Here is a 22,586-nt window from a genome sequence, read left to right as displayed (position 1 = left end):
ACATGTGAAAACTTCAATCAGCGTTGAAGACTCTCAGGTGATTTCATTGGCACAACACCGATTTACAGCCATCTGACAGCCAGGCCAATCAGCTAACATAAACACTGTGTACTAAACACTGCACGCTAATAGTACAGCTGACTGGAGTTTGCATTTAATATATGGGCAGAGAGCAATGCAATGCTTGGCCCAGGCTCTGAGGGTGCCCGATGAGGCCTGCTGTGGAATTGTGCTGGTTGTTAGGGGATAACGGCCGCGTGTGGGAGGTCTCTGCACCTGTTTGCTGAGAGCTGGGGAGGGAAAGGAATTAACTTGGAAAGAGCTTAAGCACTGCTTGTGTGCTCTGTTAAGGGCACTGAGATAAAAGGAGGAGTTTAAAATGAACTAGGGGACACTGGGGAGCTGTGGGGATTTAGAAAAGGCTTATAGTGACATACAGTAATAGTGCAGTGATCTTTGACACACAAGAATTGTCCTTAGTTCATAAACTGCACCATTTGCAATACTAAAAATCAGGGTTTGTTTTCAAGTTGATGAGAAATAAGACTGCCAATATTCAGGAAACAGTTCCAAGAGCGATTTGCTTCATTAGCCACAGACCTGAGGCTCCCTGTGAGAACATGTCATCACCTCAGGGATGAGGAGAACTGGGTGGAAAGTAGAGGAATGTGCACCAGCTGGACCACCAGAAACTGCAGCAGGTGGTCAGAAAGCAGAAGGCCTGAAGATGCATCTGCTTAGCTCCACCAAATATGAAGAGCTGGTCCCAAAAAGGCAGGCTAGAAAAGCCTCCCTGTAGGAGGGCAGCCCTGTGTGAGGTAGAGCTTGTAAGTGCCGCTCAGTTGTGTGTTGGTTGGTTAAGACACTGGGTTCCTCCTGGAGCAGTCAAGAGGCTGTACAGAAACCCAGGAGAGCACAGCCTATCAGACAGGTGTCCTCTGAGAAATGCCCTCTCTTATACTATACGTCATATTAAGCATTCAATCCCTTGCAGGAGGTAAGGTGAGTCATGCTTGTTAGCTGTGTTAGCAGGAGCTGTGGTTTGTGCAGCACAGCCTGGTGATGGAGGAATCTTTCCCTGGCACAGTTAATGGAGGCCCAGAAGCCACTCATAGAAATTCATAGCCTCAGCATGGGCACATTGTGTTGCTGTGCTTGAGAGGTCTGGTCTCTTCCTCATGAGTATGTTCAAGTGTACTCTCAGTTGCTCAATTCTTGCACAAAAGCATAAGGAGAGAAAAAACAAAACAAAATTCTGATAGCTATTGTCCCCCTCAGATTTTGAAAGGTAACCTTATCAGTGTCCTTCCTAATTGTAAACACCTGATTGTAAAAACAATCAGCTGCGGGTGAATTGGAGGCCACCTAAAACTCTGTTAATTGCACAGGTTTAAGGAAGCCTGGAGTAAAACTTCCAAGATTCAAGACCAGATGAAATTACCAAAGTGTTTTTCATGGTGTAGCTGCTTGCTTTCAGTTTAAGAGATGAGGAAGGATATGTTCCATCTGTGTGGCCAGCTTTTACTAGCTGCAATTTACTCTGTTGAGGTCAGCAAGGAAGATGTATATTTGAAATAAGTTAAATCCAGTTTAATCATTTCTATCCAAATATGTATAAAAATCTCTTTTCTTGTAATATTTTAACCTCATTTTCTCATAAAGATTAAGCTGGGCGTTACGTTGCCACAGGGAGACTTTAAGGTAGTTCTGTAATTCAACAGAAAATGTACTGAAAATTAGTTGACAACAGTCAGAGAACATTGTAAGATGCACTTTTTTGACTAGTCCATTGAAAAACTGTCTATTATTCCCAACTATTTGGGACAAGACTTGTCAAGCAGCTGATCCTTAAGAATTCACTTCCCCCATAGGAAGATTTGTTAGACTTTTAAGTCAAATTCTTTACATTGCCAAGCATGATGAACCAGGTCATGGTGAAACTGTAGTGGATGAACTACATGTACTATGTTTTACAGAATTTTGCGTGCAATTTTCTTTTAATTTATTCTGTTAGGAAGTTTCACTTTCCTGCAATTTCACAACTGATGTGAATAAAAATGGTAATCTGATTCATTCCCTGTCCTTCCCTGCAATGGACTTTTCCTGGTCTCAGATTTAACCTCTTATTTCAACCTCTGTCCAACAAACAATTCCGTAGACATCTATCAGGATGTACAATTGTGCAATATATGCCTGTGAAGAGAACGAAACTACACATATATCTGTATAAATGTTGTAAGGATCACAAAACATTAACTTCAAAATGTAAAATGCAGAGGACAATAAATTCTAATGCTGAAATCTTAATTCTTTGAATTTCTTACTGCATTTGAAATGCTGAATGTTGTAAATTTTTGTTACTCCTGTTAAGAATATTTATTTCTACTAAAATATTTTTGTTTTTGTAACAGAGAAAAACAAAGCTTATCTTTAGCAACATTTTAACAGCCTTAGCAGGGTGTGCAAGTTCACACTTCATTGAGGAATAGAGTGAAACATGGAAAATTTCCATCTTTGCAGCTGCTGCTAGTTGATATGATAGTGAGGCAGATTGCTATGAGGACAGTGGTACATCTGCTTCCTTTTTTATGGCAAGGAATCAGATACCCTCCACGGTTCCAGCTTCCTTGTGCTGCTTGCTTAGTGCAAATGGCTGCTAATAGGTCCACAAGTACCTCATGAAGAATTAACATTTTTTAGGAGAGAAAAAAAAACAACAACATTCATCTAGGCATATCAGACTTGAGCCCCATTCATATGGCTCCTTCTGTTATTCATATTACATGCACTGAAAATTTTGGGAATAGTAGTGCAATGCTACAAACAACCAATAATGGCCTATTCCAAAATTACAGTTTGGCACAACTCAGTAATTACTGTTATCAAGAAGAGGGAATAAAATGCCTTCAAAATAGCTCCTAGGATTATACTGAAGGGAGCCCTTGCACAGGAAGGAATTTAACCCTGAAGCCTGGAAAAGGGAAAAGACCAAACCTTTGATCTTGGTCGTTTTCTGTGGCCTAAGCTCATAGGTCAGGGCAGAAATATTGGCCTCTGATATCTTCAGAGTCTGGGATGGCTGCATGCCAAACGGGACCTCTGCAGCCCAAGCATAAGGACAGCTCTAAATAGCACTGGCTACCAGCAGCCCAGAGGGCAAGAGTACAAGAGCAAGGAGTGAAGTGGGGCAAAGCTGCATCATAGCCATACATCCAATTTTGACAGCAACAAAAGGTGATGATTTTGAGAATGCCATCTCTCAGACCAACATAATCCTCTTGTTCCCTGCTGCAACAGTTTTAAGGTCGTTCTCGTCTTCTGGGGCTGTATAAAGCTGCTCTAGCTCCATAGAGGAAAATGTTGGCTATTCCTCTTAGAACAAAGCTTGACCGTCTGAGATGTTGTAAAAAGGAACATGAATCACAGTAACCCTCTGAAAGTGCAGTGTACACAAATAATCTTTGTGCTTGCAATTCTCTCCTGGCCTGAACTCTTAGGCAATTTTTAATGAGGATTTGGCTCTTGGTGTATATTTCCATGATCCCACAATAATACCTATGTGCACACAAATAATGAAGTGTAGTGCATAAATATGCAGTTCCACATGCCAGTTTTTCAGCTTTCCAACCCTTCGAAGGGCTCTAGAAAAGTGGCACGAGAAAAGAGGCAGGAGCACTGTTGAGACACTGACACTCAGAGCAAGGAGCACAGAAGAGCATATTGCACTGTTTTGTCCGATGAGATCTTTACTCTGGCACAGAAGAGAGAGCTGTAGACTGACAGAAAATGTTTATTACCCAGACAGCGAGAAAACAACAGCAAAAGGATCAAGGCCTGTTAAAGCAGGATACAGCTGTCCCCAAGGCACTTGATCCAGGCCAGTGGGCTTTGGCAAGGAACAGTTCACATAAAATAACAGTGTTTCACTGTGGACAATTGCCTAAATCTCAGCTTAAAGCAGTTAAGTGACTCTCATTCACACGATGAATCATCTGCGTTTAGGAGAGAGGGATGCAAAAATAATGAATGTAGGGAGAATTGATGAGTAGCATGTCTTTCTTTCATGAAGATTTGAACAAGAGTGGGCTGTCTGGGAGGGTGGGAAGAGAAAGAGGTATTCCAGTTGCTCATTCCAGTGAGGAACAAAAGGGAACTGCAGAATGTAGATGTTTCATCCTAAAACTGAGATATCTAACAGTACATGACCCCTTGGCACTCCTCTTACCATTTCAATAAAGAAATGCCTCTCACTAACTTCTTAAAAATTCACATGATCCTTAAGAATAAATGAGTAAAAAAATGCAGCAAGTTTTTTTCCTCTATTAATGAGAAAATATGTAGAATATTATAGTGTTTCTATGCAGGAAAATACAGGCTTGAAAACAGACTGTCTTCTGGGGAAATGCAAAACATGAATAAAGAGCTTGAGGAAGCAGAATTGTCCACCTGAACAGAATGGACCATCACAGACATAAAGCCTACCTTGAAGTGTCCAAAAGGCAACTGACTGTGCTGCTCAGTCACTTATTGGTGCAAAGTATTTATGACCAGAAAGCCCTTTGACATTTACATTTCTACTGGGCAGTGACAGTGACATCAAGTGGATACATTTGTGAATTAAACAACTGAGTTACTCTGACAGAGGAGATACTGTATTTTAATAATTATTCATTTCAACAGTGCTTGTGTTATAAGACAGAATGAAAAGTGACCTGCCCTTTGAGAGACTTTTTGCATTTATGTGTACAGAAACCTCTCCCTGCCTCTACATATTGAAAGTAACTTATTATTATTGAATAAAGAAATGGGGAAATTTTCCAAAGAGGAAAGAGTAAAAATTTGGAAGCTTCATCTTCCAGATACAAAAAGAAACAGTTCATGAATGCAGAATTAAGTTAGGGATAACTCAGATGCATAAAATAAGGCTGCCCCAGGCTGTTTTAACTTCTTCACAAGTAGCTATTTAGTTATCCAGTAATGCCAAGCAACTTTTGATGACTTAATTATCCGCAAAGTATGCATGCATGCACCCCAAATGAGTCCACTGCAAATGTACACGCATCATTAAATTTTAAGAATGTAGGTTGCTCTGAAAGTAATGCTTCCTATTTATTTCCATGGAAACTAGAACAGATACAAAGAGCACAATAACACTGCTTGGTAGAACAAAATCTCAGATACAAAGCATTATTCAATACAGTCACCCCTATTAACTATGCATTTTCACCAGCAATGAACAAGAGCCTGCATGCTATGCTCATAACAATTTACATCAGTAGAGATGACCACTGTGCTCACATCTACTGTTTGGTCTCCACAAACATTCATGAAGCATTGATAAATGTTAATGGGAGCCATTTTTTCTTCAAGAAGGAATTCTGTGACATCCCTTCGCTTCATACGCACTTCCATGTTAGATGCCATTTGTCAGAATACCCCTCTGCTGCCAAATGTCACACAGCAACAACAAAATGTAATGGAATATCAGTGGGAAGGATCAACCTCTACTGCTATACTACCAACATCCACCACTGATGTCCTGGGCCAGTTTAATAGGAGACATTACATTCAGAGCAGCCTTTGTGAGGCATCAAAGCATTTTGAAAAACATACTGTAACACTTTAGTGAAGAACCTTTTCTTTTCCCTACATCAGAAAACATATTCAATCAAGAAACCTTTGACTTACTATTAAGAAGAAAACATCATTTTCACTATGAAAATGCTGGCTGGTCTTTTTTCTCCTCATGTGCCAACATTTATTTCACCAGGGTACTCCCATGTGACAATACTCCCATTTCAACCTGAATGCCTTCCACTCACTGGAACTTTCTTGACTAGGTCATTTTATTTGAAAAATTTGTAATGCTTACCACTACTGAGATTAGCACCTTGCAATTGAAATCAACAGCAGCTGTCAAGTATGAGGTGAACTTGGTAAATGATTCACACTTTCAGGAGTTACAGTTAGGGTTGCATTTTGGCTTGACTTCTCATCAGTACCAGATCCTTTAATACAAGGGAGAAGTCAATGTTTAAAACCTGAACTACATGATAACACAATTTTTCATGGTATATCCTAATGGAAGTTATTCTAGATGCCAGCAAAACTTCTCTGAGTGGACAACAGTTTGTCCATGAGCCAGCAGTGTGCCCCCTGTGTCCAAGAAGGACAATGGCATAGTAGGCTGCATTAAAAAGAGTGTGGTCAGTAGGTTGAGGGAGGTAATCCTCCCCATCTACCCTGGAGTCAAATGGGTGGGGTCAAGCTCTTTTCAGTGATGTGCAGTGAGAGAACAAGGGGCAATGGGCAAAAAATGTAACATAGGAAGTTCCATACAAACACACAACAGAATTTCTTTACTATGAGGGTGATAGAGCACTGGGACAGGCTGCCCAGAGAGGTTGTGGACTCTCCTTCTCTGGAGTTCAGAACCCACCTGGATGCTTTCCTGTGCATCCATCTGTAGGGAACCTGCTTTTAGCAGGGAGTTAGTTGGACTCTATCTCCAGAGATCCCTTTCACTCCCTATGATTCTCTGATTCTGTTGTGCCATCTTCAAAACCTACAGCTTATCAGCACACAGACTGTATGTAAGAACCATTTTGTGTTTTTTTTTGTCCACTATATCCATCTAACTAATACTTGCTAGAGTAATAGCTAGGACAAAATTAATTCTTTTGTACATTGTAAAGGAGTTTAGAACTTTCATGTTGAATCTTTTCTCTTCATTGTACAAAAGAAAGCTCCCCTCAGAGACTCACCTGAGAAGAAGCTTCCTCTGCTCTTCAGATTGCCCTGTGCAGTTGGGGTGGTTCCTGACTTTGCTCCATTTTCAGATGAGAACACACAGGGAAGAAGATAAGCGAATCGAAGAAGGTATGCCACTCCCTTTTATTTTGTTGAGGGACGTAATAGCTCACTCTCTCTAGCTTTCATTCTGACAAGCAGCACTCTTTCACTCAAACTGCAAGTTTGCTGTAAAAGAACAAATGTATTTTCGTGCCCATCTCTGTGTGAGCACCTCAGTGTACATCCTCCCTCTCCTCGGAGGCCTGGGTTGCTCATCCAATTACAGAGGTGCTCAGCCTTTGCTGAAGCAAAGTGACTATACTGAAAATCAATAGTAGAGATAAACACTGTAATACCACGACTCACCCCCTGCGCTTCATCTTCCAAGACCAAGCACCTTCTGCTCTGCAATAAAAACGGAGTGGAAGTTAGAAATATATTTATTAAAAAAACACTTTGATAAGTTATTGCCAGTGGAACTTTCTATGGATGCACAAGTGTAAACAGGAGTTAATTTCCTTCATCACTTTAGAATAAACTTCAGAATCATATGGAGACTTTTATCCTAATGTTGACCAGCAGGAACTATAAAGGAACTATTTTTGAGATATTTGTATTGGAGTAAAATAGAATGCAAATAATTTCGTAAGTAAATCTGAAATTACTTGCTTTTTGAGCACTTCAGGTTTCTGGAAAAAAAAAAAAAAAAAAAAGTGGTGGGGGGGAGGGCCAGGGGGGTTGGAGCTGTTTTCCACTATAGAATTGTAAACTATTTCTTTGAATGCTTTAAAGACTGCTGCTAACTTTTCCTTATTCAAATCTGGATAAAGAAGCTTTCTTTCCTACAAAACCACTGTAATGTACTTGGGCAAATAAAAATCAAGAAGCTAAGGCATTTAAATAGCTCCAGTATAAATGCAGAATAATTAGTATGTAGGTAAATACTAATCCCAAAGAGTGTGTGCTAGTGCAATGTAAAGTTGCATGAGATCTGCAATTTGTAGTACCAGTTTCATGTCAGTGTCAAAGCTAGAATAATACCTAACAATTAGAGTTTGTAATGCTGTCATTAGGAGGAAAGAGTAGCTTGTTTTCCCAATAATTTAAAAATAAATAATTAATTGGAAAATCCAAAACCAAAATTGAAAATTATAAAAGTTTGAGAAGTGCAGTAAACTGGGGTAAAGTTATGTTATTTTAGCACCAACTTGTTCACAAGGCCATGAGATGTGATACTGGTTGGAAAAAAGAATCTTAATTTGTGAGATATCCCACATCTTCAATTTTTGAGGTATTTTTGCATTTGAACTTTCATAGCACTTCTTTTCCTAGAGATCTTGAAGAGAACATTATTCATATCCTTAGAATCTTTCTCAGTTGTCAAATGTTTAATCATTTCTATTAGCTACTATTTGTACAAGGTTAAAATCAACAGATGGGCTTGCATACCCTTTTAGAACACCCAATACATCTGTATTCACGCTTTTAAAAGCCCAAAAATGTAAAGCAACATACCTGTCTTAAAGTCTTAACTCTGCCCCCAGATTTAGGAGGAGTATAGTTAATGGGGATACGTATGTATGCTTCAGCCACTGTGCATCTGACATACCATCATCCCCCTGGCAACCCCTTGCCTCATTTATCTTCTTGAATGCTCAGCTAACCTTCTCTATGTTATAGGCAGCTGCTCTGATTGGCACAGATGTTAATTAAACTAGGTAGTAACAGTACACACTCTGAAAAGAAAGGCCTTGGAGCTAAAAGAGATCTTAGTCAATCTCCACTACTCCACTGCTGCACTCAGTTATGTGCATTGTGCAAGGGGAGAAGGAAAATAATCTTATCTGTGTTCTTGAGACTTGTAGCAAGCTCTAACACATCCAGTAATAGCAGAAGTATGGATAAGAAAAGTGGTAGCTGTTGGCAACAAGGAATGTGGAGGGTATTGGAGAGTGGGAGACATGGGTGAAGCACTGCTAACTTGGTGGTCACTAACCCTTGTTTAAGTTCAACTTCTATTTTATCTCCTCTTGCTTAGTAGCTTTCTTTTTCTTCCTATATGTACTGCATTCCTTGTTGCATGTTGTCAAGCTGGTTTAGTATTTCCAGGGTGAAACAAAGACAGAATTAAAACTGAAATGAAATTACCTCTTGTATACTTCAATCCTATTTGCATTCTTTAAATAAAGCAATTGATATTCTGGAAGGGAATAAAGTATTTATTTTCTAGAACTTCTAACTGTGATCTTCTTATTCAAGAAAATGAAAACTACGGGATGATCATAACAGTGAGAAGAAGGCATCAGGAAGGTTCCCCTGAAAATTCTACTTCCATCCTGTTATAACACATATTCACACGATGCTGCACAGGACAGGATGAACTTGCAGGATGAACTTGAATCTGTCTGGATACAGTGCTTTTTATCACATACTTTCTCTGACATCAGTAAATCCCTGTCCAATGCTATGATCTGCAACAGAGCACTAGTCTTCCTGCCCTCTCTATGGGCCCCTTTGCACCCAGCTGCCTTGCAGGTACAGCCTCAACATTGAGTTTTGAAAGTTATGACAGTTAATGATTTTTAGCTACTGGATGTGAGTGATCAGAAACAGATAAATCCATTTTGGATTGGATCCATTACTGTACTTCAACCATGCAAGAAGCAAAGAGAAAAAGGAAGAATAAATCTTGGGTATCTTCTGACACATTTGAGGTGCTGTGGGAATCTCTTGCTTAGATTGTTCAGAGCATCATTTCTTCTGCATATCTCAATAACCACTCAACTTTTCAGAACACAGAACATCTGCGGGTTGTTTTTAAGGAAAGAAGGTTTGGTATGAGAGACGGAATGTGTTTGATATCATTTTGATTAAATCTTTTAGATTCCAGATATTAAAAATCAGAAATCAAACTATTGTTGTTCAAACAGATATTCCAAGTTGAAACTGTCTGGACCAGAAAGCTCATCCAGACCTATCTGCAGTCCAAGAATATATACTGTTTTGTGAGCAATGAACAAGGATTCCCTGTACCCATAGGTAAGAAATTACCTGCTAGCAACAGCAGCAACCATTCAGCTTCCTTTCACCTAGTTCTGTGGGAGACTGTCAAGCCAAAAGTGCTGCCTTCTCCATGATGTGTAACCTGAATATTTAAGGCTGCTAAAGGTCTCAGAGGATTTGCTACTAGACTCAATTCATTACTGGTCTACCCAGCTAGCATGCTGCTTAAGAACTTTATGCTCTGTTTGTCCAAATCCTCTGATGCAGAGTCAGATGGGGCATGCTTTTTCCTTTCTTCTCAAAATTACAAATTCAAAGTTACATTTGAATTTGTAATTCCAAATACATCAGAAAAAGCCTCAGTTATTGTAACATTGTACCATTCGCTGGAACACTCCTTTAAGCTTCCTATCTTTGTGAACAATAGGAATCATATTGTTAGACTTACATATTCTGTGCCAAATTCATATAGCTTGCAGTTTTGTTTAAGTAGAAAAATAATACTGCTGTTACAATTTTTAAAGCCTATTATTCAAGAGCATGCTCTTAAAGTGCAAACATTATCTAAATAAGAACTAAATATGAAATTCTATTTCCAAAATTTAATTAGCAAATATCTTTCTATCCAACTAAAACACTGCTTTGCAAAGACATTTCTAATCAATAACCATGCTATTAACCATAACTATCTCTAGAATCATGTAATTCCTTAGGTTGGAAGTAACCTTAAAGATCACTGAGCTCCAACAGCCTTACTGTGGAAAGAGCTGTCCCCCCCCCTCCCAAGCTGAGGCTGACCAGGACTCCATTCTATCTGGCTTTGAGTACCCCCAGGGATGGGGCACCACAGCTCCTCTGGGCAGCTGTGCCAGGGCCTCATCAGACCACAGTGAAGTGGTGTTATCAGCAAATTTGCTGAGGGTGTACTCAATCTCACTGTCCGTGTCACCTACAAAAATGTTAAATAGGACTGGTCCCTATTACCTTGTTTAGAGTTATCATCATAAAACAGAATGCAGAATAAAGGAAGAAGTTGTTTAGGAAACAGAACAAATACCAAAACCCAGTTGGTTCCTATCAGAACTCCACAAGCAATAAAGCTTCAGCCCCTCTTGAAAAGAATTTAGATCATTTATCTCCATTTGAATGCCATAAAATCTCAGTGTTCCCCTATTAAATTTAAATAGGTCACTCTGAAAGTAATGCCTTCTATTTATTTCTATGGAAACTACAACAGATACAAAAAGCATAACAAAACCATTGATAGACAAAATCTCAGCTACAAAGCACTGTTTTTCAATACAGTGACTGCCATTAGCTATGCATTTTCACCAACAGTGAACAAGAGCCTGCATGCTATGCTCCTAACAATCTACATCAGTAGAGATGACCCACTGTTGCCGTTGCCACTGCTGAAATGCACCACTCACCACCTCACTGCGTTCACATTTACTGTTTGGTCTCCACAGACAATCACAGCATGTGTGCAGTGCATGGGTGCAGTGATTTCCACATGGAGGAAACTCATGACACTCATTCGCTTCATAAGCACTTGCATGTCAGATGCCATTCTGTCAGACTGCCCCTCTGCTGTTATCTGTCACACAGCAACAACATGTAATGGGATACTGGTGGGAAGGTTCAACCTCTACTGTCATACCACCAACATCTGCCTCTGACATAGTGGGTCAACATATTAAAATAGGAGGCATTACTTTTGGAGAAGCCCTTGTATGACTATATATCTATATACATATTTTACATTACTTACCTGAGCGGATTACAAAAACAGATCATCTGCTTGATGAAGTTCTTGTTAGTATCCCTGTCACGTGACAACATTTCTTAGAAATATTTGCATTCCATACACTGCAGAATACTTTTTTTTTTTTTTTTTTCCAGGCAACAGCTAAAAATTTTACTTTACAGTATTAGGAAATTTTAATCATCGTTTCCACGTTTCCTGATAGTAACAGACAATATTTTACTGATGTCAGCAACTAGCAGTTGACTTATATGGTACTACTTTTTAATCTTGTTCGTGTTCTTATATAGCTTTGTTTAAATTCTCAAAGCAAAATCTTCAGCTGCATCTCAGCTGTGACATAATAGGTTTACTAACAGTGTTCAAGAGGTTAGTGCTGAAGGTAGTTAATGAAGTAAGTGTTGTCTCTAGTGCGTGATCGATTTTTCATGCACTTTCTCATCTTCATTTACATTGGGAAGCCTGTCTGTGAAGCTGTCGAATAGCTCCCCTAGGCTGTCAACCCAAAGTCTCATTGTTCATGCCACAATTGCTTTTCCAACTCATCAACAGCAGGTCCAAATTCTGATTCACAGACGAAGATGACATTCCAGGCTGAGATGCTTGGTCTGTTTATTTCTCATCTGCTTTGGAAACTTTCAAGCATTGCTTTTTTCTTTTTTTTTTTTTTTTCCAAAATCATCTGATGCTTTTCTCTAATATCTGCAGAGGTACATATGATGACATATTAGGATAAAGATAGAAAGTCTTTGAATAATTACAAAAAAGCTAGAATCAAGTAAGCCACCTTTTCCTGCATACACCCACACCACACAGAAAGGAGATGTGGCTGATGTTCTGATATATTTACATTTCTGATTTAATGTATGACCTCAGGCAAGTCACTCATCTTTTTTTGTGTCTGTTTCTGTATCTGCATTACAGAAATAATAATTACATTTTCTGCTTCACATAGTTTGTCTGAGGCCTATTTAGTGTTATCAATACTATGCTTCACAGAATAGCAGAATTATTATAACAAACAGGGCAACCTAGAATGACCATTGAGAATTAGAAATTCAGAAAAAGTTCTTATAGCAGTTCTTATTTCTGCCCCATGATCTCAGCCATTTATCTGATTGAAAAAACTCTTAAAGAGTTATTTTATCAGCAAAAGTCAATGCTATCAAGGCCCCTGGGTTGCTCTGGCCTCTAAATGCTACTGCAAGAACATAAAGGTGAAACATGCAAGACTGGAGCAACTCTCATTAACTGTGCAAGAGGGAATTAACAGTTCGGGAGAAAGTCTAATGCATTCACTGGCCCCTGTGGCTGGACTGGTTGTTACACAGCAGAGCACAGCTGATTTAAAATTACACTGCCCTCTCAAGTCACTTCTCGCAGAATGATGAAATCACATTAGTTTTGATTACCTCTTTGTTTCTTTTGGTTGAAACCATGTTTGGGGCCATGTCATGCACATGCAAGGTGAAAGATGGAAAAGATATAGGCACAAAAGTTTCCTACGTAGAAATCCAGCAGTTTATTAGTGCACTTTCTGGGTCCTTGTAGAGTCCAGAAGGCCACAAATTAACAGAAGCAATTAATTAATCACACATGAGATTCTGGACTCAATCTGGGGAAAAGGAGAGGCTGACAAGTGATGGGGTTAGAACTGAGCTCTGGTAAGACTTTCTGGCCTCACAGCCTGTGACTATTCACTTAGACATGAGATCGAGTTGTGTGCCAAAAGGCCTTTTGCTGCAACCTCCGGTGCTACGGTGCAGAGTTGCTCTGTGCAGGATGTTGTGCCAAGCCATGGACCTTGCCTGGGAAGTCTGGGCCTCAGTTAAATGCTGGGCAGTGGGGATGCTTTGGAGCTCAGCCCTGAAATGAGGGCAAGCAAGTGACAGCTCAGTGTAACTGCAGCCGCTCTTCACTACAGCGTTGCCTTTAAGGGCATTTTGTTTTGTCACCTCAAATTACAATAAAATTACAGCCACTTGGGTAAAATCAAAGGCCTCTGTTGTTCTTCAATGGCTTCTGCCATTCACAGATGTTTCTCTCATTGGAAATCATAGACAACTATGCTTATTCAAAAAACATTCAACACTATAACATTCAACAGAAAGAGGGGCATTTGTTGTTTAAAAAAAAAATTGCTAATTTTTATATCCATTTAATCTTTAACCTTCCTTACAAATCTCCTTGAAAACAATCTCTTTCTAAGTGATTCATTTGTTATAAGAAGATGCAAACACCAGGACAGTGCAAAAATAAATATCAGAAAAGAGCAAGCAAAAGGGAATGTGTCACATACTGACTACAGGGAAACAGCGCAAAACATCTAATCACAGCAGTGCCAGGAAACTTGAACCTGTCCAAAAAGATCCAGTGCTCTCAATGTTTAATTGCTGTTGATGGCTGCTGGTCAGTCATGCATGACAATGTGTGTGTCACGCTGCTTCCTGCCTATGTTCATTCCTGTCAGCCTTCACTCCAGGTGATGAGTACTACTCCTCTGACCACAGTAGAGAGAGAGAAAAAAAAAAAAAAAATGGAGCCCTCACAGACACAAAGCAACATGTACCCGAATAACCCAAGCCACAGGAACAGAGGACCAAAAACGGACAGCAAAAGCCAGTTTATATCAACCTTTCTCCCCAGCTTCATTTATGCTTACAGAAAAAAGAAGTGGCATCTGCGACCGACAGTATTCCAACTGGCAAGATTCAAGTCTCCTGTTTGCTTGATTATATGTTTGAACACATGCTTGGGGCTGTGTGGAGCAATTTGAATTACAATTGAGTAGCAATGAACATTATAATTTTTCGTGAACTGGAGCTTTAAAAACCTCCTCCTTGAGCTAATAAGAAAGAGAGAGAGTGGGAAAGGTAGGAGGTATGACTTAAAAGGTCTAGAATTTGTATAACAGCTTTCCACCGTTTTCTTAAAGTGACTGTTTAATGGTTTATGTATCTGGGCCCAGATTCAGCAAAGCACTTAAGCATGCATTTAACTTTAAGTATTTGAATGATCTCATCCTTATTCAGCAAAACCCTTAAATAAATGCTTAATTTTAAGCCTGTGCTTATCTGCTTTGCTGTAGCAGGGCCTACTGCACACTTCTATATCCTGTTATGTCAGTAATATAATTAGGAGGTGCACTTCTCTTTTACCTCTCTCATCACTGTCCTCATGTCAAAATAAAAATCATTAACCCACAATTATTTAACTTCATTCTGCTTTGGGCAAAACTGAAGTCTGAGAGTCAATAAATGTCTTAAACATCCAGAACATATCTGCTCATTCACATTCTACTTCAGATCCATCTGCCGTCAAAGTCAATGGGAGTCCTGCAACCGTCTTCAGCGGGAGCCAGGTCAGGTTCTCAGTCAATACTGAGCGCAGAATCCATCACAACAATACATGAACGGAGTTGTGAAAGAATGGGAGAACCAATGGGGCAGGAAGAAAATCTGCAATGAAAGCAGAGGAGAAAATAAAGCTTTAGCTGTTTGAAAATTATTAAACTGAACTACAGGTACGATTCTTGGAGGAAGGAAATGAAGCATCATTTCTGGATCACCAAACTTTAAGTAATTAGGACACAGAACATATGACACTAGTTTTGATGATCTAATCATTTTGTGGACATTTTGTTACTGTCTGTGTACTTCATTCTTCTTCCCAATAAGTTGAGAACGAAGGAAGAATACAAAGCAGAGAAAAGAGGCTGCTTCACATGACATTTCAGGCTCATTCGATGATGTTCCTGATGTTCCCGATGATGCAGTCACTGCCCTTTTCCCTCTCCATATCTACACACATCTCATTGAGTGCCAAAAAAGCAGTTGAGTTTCATTGCTATCAAGGATGAGAATCATGTTTAAGTAGTCTTACAAACAAACACAGAAACACTGAGAAATGTTGTCTGAGAGCTCAATCCACTTTATCATTTCTGAATCAACTTTTGCCATCTTTGAGATTCAGAACAACTTGACATCCTCTCACACCACTGAGGAGAGTCTATGGGTTTTAAAATTATTATTACTTCTACTACTACTGAAGAGATTATATGGATTAGGAGAGTAATATGTGTACAAGAAAGAATAACTACTTGATTGATGTTGTTTAACATATGTGCTCATTCTTTTTTATCACAGATTGAAAAGTGGTTGCAAAATAACTCCATAAAGAAGTCCTGAGGCACATTCAAGTGTCACATTATCTATGTTCTGAAGCACAGTGGGAGGAAAATAAAAACATAAATAAGTAGTTCTGCAAGAACAGAACTAATGATGCTCTATTTCCTACTGCTTTGTGTCTCATAATTAATTGTGAACTACAGTTGAGGCTTTTCCCACGGGTGGGACACATATGGTCCATCTCTCACACTCTCAGAAATATAGATATACATACCATGTGGATTCTTTATGGTTAATAATGCATGAACTCATTCTGTGCTTCTGTTGTTAGGCAGGGTTCTTGCTGGGTGTCTCTTCTTCATCATGCTCCTCTATCTCTATCTGTTCATCCACCCTTCCACAAAGAGTAAAGTTCCTTTTTTTTTTTAAAAAAAAAAAAAAAGTCTACAATATTTCTGTTATGTCACTTCTGTCTGATATCACCAAATTAAAATCTGATTAATTTTAAATACATACATGCATATATCCAACCTTGCAAACTACTCAATTGAATAGGCCTACGTCTTTATAAAACATGACTCCAAACTCTATAAAATATCTACAGGCATTTCCTTTTTAAAACATTTTAAAGCAAAGGGAAAGTATTATTACTTAATATTTTGCCCTCTTGAGGCATCTACTCTTTTAAAAAAGAAGTCTTCAGAACTCTTGAGAACTGCAATATAGATAAGTCAAATGTGTTCACAAAGGGCTGACAAGCTCACTGCCAGTACGGGAATATATCACGGAAGCTTAGTCTATTAAGTTCAGGTTTTGAATGCATTATAGATTTTGAAGAAAAGCTGAAACCACAGTTGTATATATGGTAACACTGAATTACTTCATCTTACATTCATTCTTTTCCTTCTCATCCTCAGAGATATTAATAACTTAAAGCATTAGAAAGCATTATTCCTAGTTATCATGGTTTTTAGAAAATAGAACTGTGAAAATATAATTACTGAAGCAGTGTAAACTTAGAACCAGTTTTAAGTTCAGTTTATATAATGGCTGTGTTTAAAAAAGGATGCAGCAAATTGTTTGGAACTCGGCCTTCAATGAGATAGCCAAAAAAGCTCATGTAAAATTAATAAGCAGCCTTTCTTTTAATTTTGAATGCAGCCAAAGCCCAAATGTGGAAATAAATACATTCTGTATACATGCAGAATTTTCATAAATCAGCCATGCTTATGCATATCCTTTGCACTTTGTAACTGTTAGCCATACACTCTACTGAACACGATGTTTTCTAAGATCCGCAGTGGTTTAAGTATTAATCTGAATTTTGTGATACTACTTATCAAATTTAAAATTACAGATATAATCACAAACATCAGAAAATATACTACTCTATTCAGTGTGCTGCCTTTTTTGATTTTTGTATCTTTGCAAATATTTTGCTGTTTGCTTTCGCAAAAGTATGATGAGGCAACGTGCTGAATTTATGTCAGGAAATGTTGGGGGGAAAAAAGGGAATATCTTCATGTAATCCATAAACCTAACACAAATGGGGTGTTTGGTGTTATATATTTATAAACAGTACATCCTGCATTTTATTTATTTATTTATTTAAAGGATGAAAGCTTAATTCTCTGAAATACCAGGGGGCAAGTATAAGCTGTCCAGAGGAAAGCACGGTATGGCCAGACAAAATGATAGCTCTCTCACACTGCTCTGTCATTGCAACTAAGCCCTGACATGAAAGCCTTAAGGGTGTGGTAAAAAGGACTGCCCTCCAGTGTGCTGAAAGGAAACTTCAGCATCCTTGCTCATTCGTTTTTTTTTGTATAAAAACTGACAGATGTGTCAAAGGTGTGATAGCTTCGTGAATAAGTAATAAGTCCTGACAAGTTGGACCTTATCATTCCCTTCTGCCTAAGGTGAGGAAGGAGCCTGGGGTAACAGTGGGGGCAACTGAAGAGCCCTGGATTGGACTTGCGGGATGGCTCGCCTTGTTCATCTGTGCTCCTGCTGGTACAAAATGTATTTGACGACAAATCTGATCAAGTTCATTCCTGGTGTAATTTCAGAGAGGTCAGCGGTGTTACAGCAGGGAAAGTACTGGTCCTTTCTGTTTATTTAGGGAAGACGACAGCAGCTTTGGAATAAAAGCAGTTGACTGAGCAATAAGCTTCCTTACCCTCAGCAGAGCTGTATAGATACTTTACAAAGAGAGCTGTGATTATCAGAACAATGTACAAGTACTTTGTCAAAACCTGTGTTTCAGCATGGCTCACAGGGGCAGGAAGGTGCAGTTAGTGTGCTCAGCCACCATGACCCTTTGATGTCCTGCCCAACACTGCAGGATCCAGCTGAGAAAGAAAACAAGCCTCTCTTAAACAAAACCAATCCAGGAGTCTTCACTTTGTAAAGGGACATCAAGGTCAGATTACAGGAGGCTTATGTTTAAGTGGAAGAAATAAGGACTAATAAATTTGCGTGTGAAAAGTTCTGTGGAGATAGCAAAGCTTACAATGAAAATACAAAGATCTCCAGCACAATGAGAAACATGCATGAGGTATTTTGGAAAGTGGGAATTCAATAGAAGGGGGCACCATCTAAACTGGAGCACAGAAGTATTTTCACACATCCAAAAGCAGCTCGTATAATGTAACTACACACAAAAAAGCTTTTTACAGAAAACTTTCATCAAAAGGAAATAAAAAAATATGGAAATGACAACAGATGAGTAATGTAACTTGATCAGTTCTCAAACTTGGGGAAAATATATTTTTCCACTCAGATTTGTAGTAAATCACAGAAATCTAATATAACATTTCAGATAATGGGGAAAAGAAAGAAAAAATCTAGTTAACATATCATTATACATGCACTTTTTGTAGAGCATATAGGCAAAGGGTTAGAGAAAAGGATACAACAAAAACCATCTGCTGTTCAATGGCAGGCAAGAGGCATAGACTTTGGAGGTGCTGGATAGAAAGAAGACACACAGCCTCAGAGGCAAAGAAGAACTGGGCTGTGTGGACAGCAAAAAGCACAGAAGCATGAGTAAGGATTGCAGGAATGGCACAGCAGTGCAGGACATCTGTGGAAGATGTCAGGAGAAGGTCAGCAGCAACAGCCAGGCAACAGAATCCATTTTTCTGAATGTAGGGCAACTGGATGGGGGGTTGTGCAGAAGAAAATAAATGTGATGGGGCACAGAGATCTGGAATGTACCCAATGAGACTAGGTGTGCACTGATTCATGGGCTTGGGCTGGGGGTAGCAGTCAATTCTACATCACCCAGAACTTCTTTGGTCTACTTGTGGTCCCCCTTTCTGTATTTTTGAACTGTTTCAGTGTTGTCTTTCCTCAATTTTTTCTCCTAAGGCCTGAAATGCGATGCCTGCTATGAACACTGCCTTCTTTTGACATTTTCAGTCTCTGATAATGCTGCAAGCTAGCCTTGAATTTTAAAGAGTGCCATGCATGCACACACTCAAGCACTCCCACTCTGAGGCTGTCATTCTCATCAAACATCTGGAAGTCTGCTTGCCAGAGTGCTGCTGCCAAATGCTACTGCATCATCCAGGCAGAATTTTGCTTCCCCTACAGGGTAAGCAAGAAGAGCTCAAGAGCAGATTTACAGCTGTTGATGTGGCAGCACAGAAGTCTCATGCAGTAGCTTAAAGCTTCTTACTTACGGTTTTAGCTCTCCAAGGGGTTTGGTTAGAGAACGGGTTGGCTGCGGACATCCAAATCCTTGTGGCCTGAAGAATCGTTCCTTTTCCTTTTATTTTTAACTTTTTTACTATGCAGCACTTGATAACTCTGGCCAGACACAGATGGCTGTAATTCCTTCAGACTCTGAAGAAAGCATCAATCTTGGTGTGGAAGCTATGTGAAGTACTATAAGATTTCATCTTTGTCACTCATGGGGAGAAAAAGGAGGATCAGACTTCAAGGCATTTGAGTTCCTAAATACCATCTCCTCTCTGAAAAACTCTCCTACCCTGGAGGAAATCCTATGTACTTCAGGCAAAGCACACAAAACTGTGGTAACAAATACTACACTGTCTTATCTCTGGTCATAAGAATAACTGAGCCTTCTGTCCTGGTTCCCTCGCCCTTCTCACCACACCAAAAAATTCCCTAGGGAAATGGTGGGTGGTGCGGAGAGGGCACTAAGGCTCTGAAGGAAAACAATGAAGAAAGACAAGTGGAGGAGAGAGAAATGAACTTCATTCAGTTCAAAAGATGTTTCTATCCAGCTCCTGAGAGAGGGTAGAAAAGCAGAGGAAGAGCAGTGGGAAATGAAAAGCACCATGGCAAGATAACAAACCACCTAGAGAGGCAGAGAAGAGCAGCAAACTTCAAGAAAAAAGCCTTTTCTGAGCTCCCCAGAATGCTATCAGTCAGTATCCAGGAATCCTGGTATAAAACCAAGACACAGCTGTTACCTTCCTAGCCTAAACAGCTTAACAGAAAATTTACATCCTAGTTAAGATGTTCAGCATGTTAGTGTGAAAATGTGTATCAGAAATACCTGATTTCTAAAGGATTTTCCCCCAAAAGAGCAAAGCTTGCACACCAGGAGACAGGGAGACATTTGATAGCACAGCACGAAGCAGGGAGCTGACTATTCTGCCTCTATTAGGACAGCTGGAAGTTAAAGTAAGTGGGCTATTGAGAACAATGGGCTGGAGCCAATGGAAAGGCAACTTCCCAACATTTCAATTTAAAGGTCTCTCAGCTATGGAAAATTATTGCCATGGGGCTTTGTTTCAGGTCAGGGCAATAGGGAAAGTGCATTTTGAAAGCACAACAGTCCATTTAGCAAGCATCCCTCAGCCATGGGCACAGATTTCTTCAGCAAATGCTTGGCCGAGTGTGCACGCACTCTTCATCCAACTTGTAGGAAAAACACTACCAAAAGAGGAGGAGTTTTCCAGTGATGCTTGTGTGGAAAAGCTCCACAGTCATCTTCTGATAGCAGAAAAGGTTCCAAAAAAGGAGGTTGTATCATCAAGTGCTACCTCATTTTATGGCTAGTAGGTCAGCCTTATCTGAGGATGCTATAGAGAAACATAGTGCCTTCATCCTGATGATGGAAAAACTGAAACAGTACACAAAAAGTATTATCATAATTGCTGAAGAGCTAGAATAAAATAAAGGCATTTAGACAATCTTTCTCCAAATCTTTATGAACTACTTTAGTCTTCAATTTTTGCTTTTTTTCTTTAAGAAAATCCATTAACAAAACCAGGCACCTAAATAATCATAAAGAAGTAAAAAAAACCCCACAGAATAAGTCAGTGTCTTGTTTTGACTTAGACAGTCCCAATGTCCGCTTTAGGCAACAATACTTAAACAGAAAGAGGCTGAAAGCTGTAATTTTTCTAAGGCCTGAGAACAAAATGCAACCCTGATTACAAATGCAATTGAACGGAGATATCATTCCCACTGACTTAGAGAAAAGACACTCCTGTACTTGTGGCATGTTTAATGCATTTGAAAGAGCCAAAAGCAAAACTTGAGAAAAACAGGTAATGAAAAATACAGTTACATTTTGCTTTTTTTCATCCTTATCTACTGCTAAGTTGTGCCCTCATGAAAAGGATGAGGAGGGAGCACTGAGACATAGTGAGCTAATAGTTAATTGGCTGATTGAGCACACATTCTTACCTCCACTGCCCTGCATCATTCTGCCTTTTACATCTTGCTTTGTAATATCACACATCCTACCACGTCATGTCCTTCTTAGAATTTCACATGTTACTTTGCGTCTAGAGATTTGGGATACTTGGCTCAGGTGTCAAAATACTATCTCCTTTTAAGCTGCAGAATGAATCTCTTTGGATGCTTGATTACCCAAGAGCAGAGAGACTTATAAGGGAATTAGTTGCCCTCAGCAGATGATCGGCTTATTCTACAAGTCTTATAATTTTATCTTGCTCAGGAAGAATAGGATTTAGGGGAAGTCTGAGTCATTCTAATAGAACACATAATTGTGCCTGTTTTATAATTGTGAGAGTAGGCTTGTTATAGTCATTTGCTATCTCAGCTGGCAGGAACACTATTTAAAAAGGAGTTTGAAGACTACCTGAGGCAGCTTAGGCTTTTGAGCACAAAAGACAGCAGTTTTGAGGTACTGAAGAATTAATGGTTTATTTCTCACTCTTCTTCCCACATATCAAATGCGCCCTATTGTTGTGTGTGAATGTAGCATGCATGAAGTACAGCTCTCCCAGAAAGAGAGAAAGCAACAAGGATGTATCAGTATACTGTTAACAAAAGGACAGCACCCAGGAATGTAAAAGAAACTTTGGTCAAGCATAATAAATAAAATCTGCAAATATACAAAACAAAAATGTTATTTATGTCTCTAAATAAGTATTTGCAGAACAAATAAATCAGGGTGGGACAGGCTTCATTCTCAAAATGAAATGGATGTTCAGAACTCACCTTTTAGATGTTCCTTATGGTCAGATCCAGCAGATGCTGAGACATGAGTTATAGATTAGAAAGATCTTCAACTGTTCGCATTACAACCTCTTCTGCTGTTTCTCTGTTACCTGGAGAACATAAAAGTTTCTTTCACTCCTTACGTAAAAGATTTCACATTACGTACAGACAACAGTGATTTAGGCCTACTGCATCTTCTATGGGTGGCTATCTACTACCTTTTCTTTAGGGATACTCTCACATAACCATAAAGCAACAGATGTGCTAAAATTTAACCTGTGTCAGGGTCGGGGTGCACATACACAACTTGCAGGTTAGAATCTTCTGTTCCTTTTCTCTTTTACATTTTTTTTTCCTATTACAACATTTTAAGAGGACTCCACCATTTGTCATCTGTACTTCTTTCCAGTCTAGTCAGCCTTGTTATTTTTATGTGCCTGAATGCTAAGGTG

At 39.3% G+C, this 22,586-nt stretch overlaps 1 long non-coding RNA gene across 1 annotated transcript in view; it reads right to left on the bottom strand.

The window, feature by feature from the left end:
- LOC104909572 (uncharacterized) overlaps nucleotides 1-22,586 on the bottom strand; it is a 47,982-nt gene that overhangs the window by 1,334 nt on the left and 24,062 nt on the right. The window contains exons 8-14 of the long non-coding RNA XR_014881945.1: nucleotides 22,135-22,244; nucleotides 19,374-20,785; nucleotides 15,962-16,102; nucleotides 14,719-15,018; nucleotides 11,567-12,262; nucleotides 7,159-7,197; nucleotides 6,765-6,978 (exon numbers count right to left, since the gene is read on the bottom strand). This is a non-coding gene — a long non-coding RNA (uncharacterized LOC104909572). The remainder of the gene's footprint in view (nucleotides 1-6,764; nucleotides 6,979-7,158; nucleotides 7,198-11,566; nucleotides 12,263-14,718; nucleotides 15,019-15,961; nucleotides 16,103-19,373; nucleotides 20,786-22,134; nucleotides 22,245-22,586) is intronic.

Source organism: Meleagris gallopavo, chromosome 2, assembly GCF_905368555.1.
Source record: "Meleagris gallopavo chromosome 2, MGAL_WU_HG_1.1, whole genome shotgun sequence".
NCBI classification, from domain to species: Eukaryota; Metazoa; Chordata; class Aves; order Galliformes; family Phasianidae; genus Meleagris; species Meleagris gallopavo.
Note: the sequence above shows the minus strand (reverse complement) of the source record. Positions and strands in the feature narration are given on the sequence as shown.